Consider the following 7984-nt stretch of genomic DNA (forward strand, 5'->3'; position numbering starts at 1 on the left):
GTTAGAGCTTAATTCCCTCTCCGGCTGAAAGGGTAAAATGGAAGCCTATCCCTTTGCATAGTGATGGTCAAAGGAGATAATTCAGGCGTACAGGAGTTGTCAAACACTGTACAAAGTTAAGTACTATCCCATCTCCTTAGTACGCCTCTGTGGTCACGGATGGACTCACGCTGTGCTTAAGGTATGTGAATTTCCAGATTCCTTCGAGATAGTTGAAGATTGGAGATTGCCAAGCAAATCTTCCGAAAGTCCTTTGAATGGGATCCTGCTGGGATGCAAGGGGTTAAGAGGAAATGGCCTATTAGAGTCTTGCTAATTCGAGAAGCCCAGGACTTCAAAAGCATCTAGAGCGCCAGTAAAAGCCACGACGCAGAGCTAGGACGGTTAACCCGACGAGGGCCCAGAGGAGCAGAACCTAGAACAGGGCATCAGCATCCTGAAGTGTCACACTGGACCCAGGCCTCGGCGGAGCGCACGCAAGACAACTCTCCGGCTCGCAGGACCAACCTAAGATGCCCTGGTAAGGCGTGTCCGCACCGCGCGGTTCGCGGCCCGCCCAAAGAGAGGCACTGCGCGCGGGACACTGCCGTCCCGAGAACCAAGTGGGAGGAATGAATTGTGCGGGAGGCGAGGTCTGCGTCCACCCGCGTCCACACTCCACGCGGGTGGCACCCACACGCTCTGCACCTCCGGGACCGCCCGGGAGCGCGCGAGGGCCCCGACCGCAGAAAGTTGGGACGCTCGCGCCGCCGCCCGCGCGCTTCGGGCAGCCCCCTCCCACCCGAGCGCCACGTGCCGCGCGCCCCCTGCTCCCAGGCCGGCGGGACGCCCCCGCCCCCACCGCGGCGCGTAGTGCGCAGGCGCCTCCCCGCGGGTCCGGGCGGCGGCGGCGGGAGCGGGTTCGGCCTCGGCTGGAGACAGAGGCGAGGGCGAGGGCGGCGGCAGCGGCGGCGGCGAGAGTTGGAGGAGAGGCGCGGGTGGCGGCGAAGACGATGGCGACGCGGGGCACATGAGGCGGCGGCCGGCGGGACGGGCCGAGGCCCGGCGGAGGAGGCGGCCCCGGAGGAACACGCCGCCCGGTGAGGGGCAGCCGCAGGGCCGGCTGAGAAGCGGGCAAGGGGCGGGGCCCGGGGAGGGCGGGAGAACTTACGGGGAGGCCGGAGAAGGGGCGGGGGGACGCGGGGGACAGGGGTCCCGGGAAGAGCGCGGCGGGTGGGGGGCGGCGGGAGAGGGTGGTGCCAAGACTTCCCGCCGATCCCGGAGGGGCGGCCGCCCCGCGCCCGCCGCTGCCCCCGTCGCGCCCTCCCTCTTTGTCCCTGGGCGCGCGGTTCCCAAATTGGGAGGGAAACTGCCCGGGGATGGGTCTGGGCGGCGGCGGCCGCGTCGGGCGGGCTGGGAGCCCGGAGGACCCCGGGCGCGCACTTGGGCGGCGCTCGGCGGTGCTCGCAACTCCTCGGGGCGGTTAGGGGCGCAGGGCCGCGCCGGGGCCGCCCCTCGCCGCCCGGACGCTCCGCGGGCTGGTCTTTGTCTCCCGACGCTCGGTGCCTGACATCTCCCCGGGCGGCGTGCGGTTCGTTTGACTCTTTCCGCTAACACCGCTGCCGGGACTCCTGCTTCCCATCAGTGAGTGTTTCAGACAGGATTTAGTTCGAGGGCTGGAAGGAGGGAAACGGGGGGCGGGGGGAAATGGCTCGGTCGCCCCTTGATTAACGTGTTTCCTTTGCTTAAAATGATTGTTGTCCACTTCGAGCAAGTTTGGACGACTGTTTTGTTTTCCCTTCGATCTCCAGATTCAAAATTAAGAGAAGGCGCTAAAGCTGTGATTGTGGCCAATTGTGTGGTTGGTTGGTGGCTGCGTTTGGAGCTTTGAGTTGAAAGGATTTACTTGAATGTGTGGTTTAGAATTTGCGTTTTTCTCCCCCTTCCCCTGCGATTGTTTCAAAGAGTGGGATTACTTTTTCTTTGCGAAACGGGCGAGTTTGGATTATCTTTTGAAGGAGTATTTGTTGATTGAGAACCTGCGGTGGTACAGATTTCATTGTGCTCCCACTTTATTTTGTTAGCCTGAAGGCTGTAATTTGTGGAATCGAGTTAGAATAAGTTCTGGATTAGCGTTATCTTGTGCTCGAGTAGTCTAAAATTATTATACGTTCGTGTTGTGTATACTTTCAAGTGAGTATATGTGAAAGCGCTATAAAAGTCGAGCTGTATAAATGAAAGGGATTTTAATTCCTAATAAATGGAGAATAGTGTATCTCCAATGCATCACATATCTGTAGAAAAGGGGACTAATCGGGTATTTTAGGGATCAAATCCTTTACCCCCTAAAGAGAGTTTAGGTATTATTTAGATTAAGAATGCAGAAAAATTAAAAATAAGTAAATAAAACATTTTTGAAAAAGAATGCAGAAAAATAAATTCAATTTTAGAGCTCCTGACTGAATACACCGTGAATTGTGGTTACATTTCCTGGAGTTTTGTTGGTTTTATTTTTTGGAATTTAGCATAGTATATTACAGTTGCTTTAGGTTTCCTAAGTGCTGTATAATGGGAGAATTAAAGAAACATGAACTGACTCTTCTGGGTAAAATGTAATAAGCTGTGGTAAACAAATCTGCATCTTTGTGTTGGCCAGATCTTTCTGAGCAGACTGTTGTAAGCAAAGGACGTTTTGAAGAGAATACATAGGAGCTATATGGAAGTTCTCTCTTTTTCATTTGTCCTGATTTGTAGTGGTTTAATATGATATACTACTTGTCTTAAACTGTTCTGCTGTTTTCCAAAGCATCACAAACATCCTTTCTAAAAGTCAACGTTTTTAGCTTCTTTAGATGTGTGACTTCAGAATTGATTTTTCCACCTGTGCTAGACCACAGTTCTCTGAAAAAGGAGCAGAGGACCCAGTACCTTTCTGTTCAGTTCGCGAAGGTAGAATTGACTTTTAGCCTTCAGTCCAAAGGGTTTAAGAAGTTAGCATATCTTCATCATAACAATTTGACTTAAATACTGTTCTCCCTTAATGATTTTTTTTGTTCTTCTTTTAATTATTTGTATAAATTAGCTAAAGGGAAGGGTTAGAGGGTCTGCCTCTGATTTGCCACACACCCTCTTTAGCTCCAGGCTCCCCTGTCAGCTCAGTAATTAGGATCCTAGAATACAAAATACACCATTAAAATCCAGAGTATCATTCTTTTAATAAATGCATCGTTTGTTCCATGCCTAATTCAATACAAAGAGATGAGTTCCAAAAAGCTGGGATTTTTGATTTGAAGTTTGTTCACATTTCAAAATAAATAAGAGGTGTTCCCCCCTTTTTAAAATTATTATTAGTTTGAATAGTTAGTGCCACTGGGAGTACACTTATTTCTGAATGGGTGCTTTCTTTTTTAACTTGCAAATGTATTTATTTTTATTAATTGATGGTTTTCTTGTAGCATAGAAATGTGTGGTTCCTGTCAGAAATATCTATCTGATAGTAATTTAGGCAAAGAGGGGCTCCTGGATGGCTCAGTTGTTTTGAGTGTCCTACTTTGGCTCAGGTTATAATCTCACAGTTCATGGGTTTGAGCCCCACGTTGGGATCTGTGCTGACAGCTCCGAGCCTGGAGCCTGCTTCGGGTTCTGTGTCTCCCTCTCTCTCTTCCCCTCTCCTCCTGACGCTCATTCTCACCTGACTCTGTCAAAAGTAAATAAACATGTTAAAAATTTTAAAAATTTAGGCAAAGAAAAATGGGATTACATTTTTTTTGTAGACCATTTCTTTGAGAATACATATAAGCTAATATCGTTAACCTGAAACTTAACACTCCAAAAACACTTCTGAACTGTCAATATAAGCTAAGTGCCAACAGTTTTTAGACATACTACTGCAACTGAGGAGTTTAGTTTTTGTGGAAGTAAGGATCTATTGTAAGTCTGAGCATTGCTGTTTTCTACAGCTCTTAGAATGAATGACCAGATAGGCAGTACTGGCTGGCATATGGTGGTAGTACATTCTTGAGTTTTGCAAACACCGCAGGAGTTGACAGCCCTCAAGTTTGATATTTAGACCTGTATGTGTAATGTGTTGCCCAAAGAGGGTTCTTTCCCCCCAAGACAAGGATGAGATCTCTTTGCAGACAGCATTTTATTTCTGAAGAAAAGAAGTGTTGTGTGGAATGAGTAGATCCCTCAGTTAAAGCTTATTTTTTTGAAACTGCATTGCATGAAGCACCAGCACAATTTGGACAGAAGTGGCCACTCATTCATTTAATGAACTTTTTTTTTTTCATTCAGGTATTTATGTTAGGCACTGAAGTAGGTGCTGAAGGTAAATACTGTGTGGGTTTTGCTCTCCAAATGTTTACATTTTGAGCATTTTGAGTTTAACGTACTGAAAGGTTTAGCAATTTGGAAATTATCTAAAATCTTTGAGACAAAAGAAATGCATAGGATTTTGGAGTAAGTTTTTAATTTTTTTCTTCTATAGAAATGAAATAAACTTAACATATCCTCATTACCCTCAAATCTCTAAACTCTATTCAAGCTTACAAAGCTAGTTACAAAGATTGTTTTCACCTACATCTTTGTATGATATATCCGTTTTGACTGAATTTATTATTACTTAACATCGTAATAACATTCCTTTTGGGAATGTTCAGAATACGTAGATCTGGACTTCTATTTTTAAGAAGTTAATTCCCTTTGACTCGTTCTTGGACGTCAGATTCCTAATTGCCCATTTCAGAATAGGTGTTTATTTGGATTTAGAAACGTCCTTCCTGAAGTACTCTTTTCTCCTGGGTTCTAATTTTCCCTCCTTGCTCTCGGGCTATTCAGGTTCCGCCCCCCCCCATCCTCTTTTACCAGATCTTTAATTGTGGTGTCTCTCAAATCTTGATCCTCTAATCTAATCCATTCTGTGGCTTCAGTTACTGTATATATTTTGAACACTCCCAAATTTTTGTCTGTAGTTCAAACTTATTTTCTGATCCCGGCTGCCTATTCAATGTCTCCACTTAACCACTCTCAGAGGTACTTTGAATTTTTTTATGTTTTATTTATTTTTGAGAGAGAGAGAGAGAGAGAGACAGCGTGAGCAGGAGAGGGACAGAAAGAGAGGGAGACACAGAATCCGAAGACAGGCTCCAGGCTCTGAGCTAGCTGTCAGCACAGAGTCCAACGCGGGGCTCGAACCCACAAACTGTGAGATCATGACCTGAGCGGAAGTCAGAGGCCCAACCCACTGAGCCACCCAGGCGCCCCATCTCAGAGGTACTTTGAATTGAGTTGCCCAGACTGACCTCTTGATCTTGGCTCCAAACCTAGACCTTCTTCACTGTACAATTTCATTAAATGGCTCTATCAACAACTTACTGAGGCTAAGCCCTTTCGATTTCTCTCTACCTTTAGTCTCCCCATCCTAGTGTAGGCAGGCCACCTTGTCCTAAGACTGTTAGAATCAATTAAATGGTCTTTTCTCATTCACTCTTGTTTTTAAAGGGGGTTGGTAATATGAGATACTTAATACAGAAGATGTAATAAGTAATACTACAATAAATGCCTAATCACCTTGCAGCTTAGGAAATAAAATATTACCAGTAAAGTTGGGGTCTTTTGTGTTTCCTTACCTATTGCATCTTCCTTCTACCAGCCTCCATTGTGGGTAATCGCCAGTTGAATTTATTGTTTCCTTGCATTTCTTTATACTTTTACTATGTATGTATATAACCTAAGCAGTGCATCCTCATCTAATCTTCTCACAGCAGCTATCTTTATATTATTATAAAGATAATTCAAATATAAAACAAATTTAGTCAAGTCACTTACCTGAAAACTTCTGTTTTCCCTTTAAGGCCTTCAATCTTCATTTAACAAGTTGTGATCTTGCCTTGCCTACTTCTCCAGCATAGTTTCTTTGTGGTTTTTTGTTAAGAATGGTCTGGCTTACTGGTCCCCTCTGCCGCCCCCCTCCCCCCATTCCTTAAAGGTTCAAAGCTGACCCAAAGCCTTTGTAGATGCTGTAGCTAACTCTTCTGCCGGGAAGGCAGCTCCTGAATTCTTCAGAATATGCTTAAATATCACTTTTGTGGAGAAATCTCTTCCGATCATCCTAGATTTGTGTAGGGAACTCAACATACTCTACACGTCTCTTTTATAGGATTTATCACAACTTTAATTACTTATTTGTATAATGTCTATTTCACCATTAGATTGTTCTGTACATTCCATAAAATCAGAAGTAATAGCTGTCTTGGGTAGCCCAGTATCACAGCACCTCGCTATAGTTCATTTCTGTATTCACCAGTTATTTGAGTGCTTACTGATTTCTTTTTTAATTATAGTTGCTGATTGTAGTAAAGTAACTTCTAACACAGTTCTTATTCTTCTAATTAGAAGCCTCATTAATGTATGTTCTTTTTTTGCATTGTTAGTCTAATAGGCCAATACAGTGCTAATTCCTTGGTAAAACCTACTGTTGTAAACTTACTAATAGCCACGGCCTGAGCAATCTTCAGCAGTTTTTATTTATTTATTTATTTATTTATTTATTTAATCATTTATTTATTTATTAATATAATTTGTCAAATCATTCAGCAGTTTTAATGGACCAAAAATAACAGTGGTTACCAATGGTATAGTATACACAAAGGGAACTCTTGCCTCCCCGGAAAATAATTCTAACCGGTTTAGGCAGACTGTCAGATGTAATAAAGAACTTGAAGATTAGTTTTTCTCTTTGACATCCTATACCTAGGTCTGATTTTCATTTCTTCCTATTTGCTGGGCCAAGGGTCAGTTTAATTAATGTCCCAAGAAACTAGGACAGTTCTCCATTAAGGCCAGTGTCGACTGTTTTATACTTGAGTATTTTACTTGATTGACTTTTTAAAAATTACCTTTCGGAGTAGGTAATGTATTATGTAGTATAAAATCTGAAAGATATCAAAAAGATTTGCGGTGAAAAGTAAGTCTTCTCTTCGTACTGAGTCACTCATTTTTTTTTCTGCTGAAGCAGTTAGTATTTACCCTTTTTTTGTGAATTCTTCTAGAGGTATCCATACATTCAGTACATCCCTACAAACATACGTAAATGGTAGCCTACTGTTAGGTAGGTAAAGAAATGGTAAAGAACTACTGTTCTTTAGCCTGCACTGTTTGTTAATATATCTGTTTGTTTCATATCCTTAGAGGTGGAGCTGTCTCATACTTTTTGACTACCAGCTGTGCTGTAATTTCTTTACCCACTCCCTTCCCGATAGACTTTTACATTCTTTCTAGCACATTGTCAGCAATGCTGCAGTGAATATTCTTGTACATTATTTTGTATGTCTATGAGTGTTATTTGTTAGCTAAACATTGAGAATTAGCATTCAAAAGGTATGTACATTCTTCATATACCGGTTCACACCACCACTTGCAGTAATGCACAAAGAATGACTTTATACATCCTTCCTTGCCAATAACCTGTTAAATTATTAGAGCTTTATAATATATATCTACAGAAGCTTGTATGCTCTCCTTCCAACCATTCTTACTATTTGGTTTGTTTGTTTGTTTTCACGTTTATTCCTTTTTGAGAGACCAAGACAGAGCATGAGCAGTGAAGGGGCAGAGAGAGGGAGGCACAGAATCTGAAGCAGGCTCCAGGCTCTGAGCTGTCAGCACAGAGCCCCATGCAGGGCTCAAACTCATGAACTGCGAGATCATTACCTGAGCTGAAGTTGGACACTTAACTGACTGAGGCACTCAGGCACCCCTTGTTTTTTAACATTTATTTATTTGTTCATTCATTTAAGTTTATTTTATAAAGTAATCTAGGGGACCTGGGTGACTCGATCAGTTGAGCGTCCAACTCTTGATTTCAGCTCAGGTCATGATCCCAGGGATGTGGGATCGAGTCCTGCTTCTGCCTCTGTGCTGAGCCTGGAGCCTGCTTGGTATTCTCTCTGTCTGTCTCTCTCTGCCCCTCTCCTCTGCTTGCATGCACTCTCAAAAAAAAAAA

General features: G+C 44.0%; 1 protein-coding gene across 4 annotated transcripts in view; it reads left to right on the top strand.

The window, feature by feature from the left end:
* The first annotated feature begins 334 nt into the window (after positions 1-334).
* GJC1 (gap junction protein gamma 1) overlaps positions 335-7984 on the top strand; it is a 42782-nt gene continuing 35132 nt past the window's right edge. For 2 of the 4 annotated variants that reach the window (XM_039220052.1, XM_039220056.1), the window contains exon 1: positions 335-520. The gene's annotated coding sequence lies outside the window, so the exon portion shown is untranslated. Of the gene's footprint in view, positions 521-988; positions 1080-7984 lie in introns of those variants that run through there. The other 2 variants (XM_039220055.1, XM_039220057.1) reach the window with 1 other exon arrangement.

Source organism: Hyaena hyaena, unplaced genomic scaffold (assembly GCF_003009895.1).
Source record: "Hyaena hyaena isolate Hyena2069 unplaced genomic scaffold, ASM300989v1 scaffold_856, whole genome shotgun sequence".
NCBI classification, from domain to species: Eukaryota; Metazoa; Chordata; class Mammalia; order Carnivora; family Hyaenidae; genus Hyaena; species Hyaena hyaena.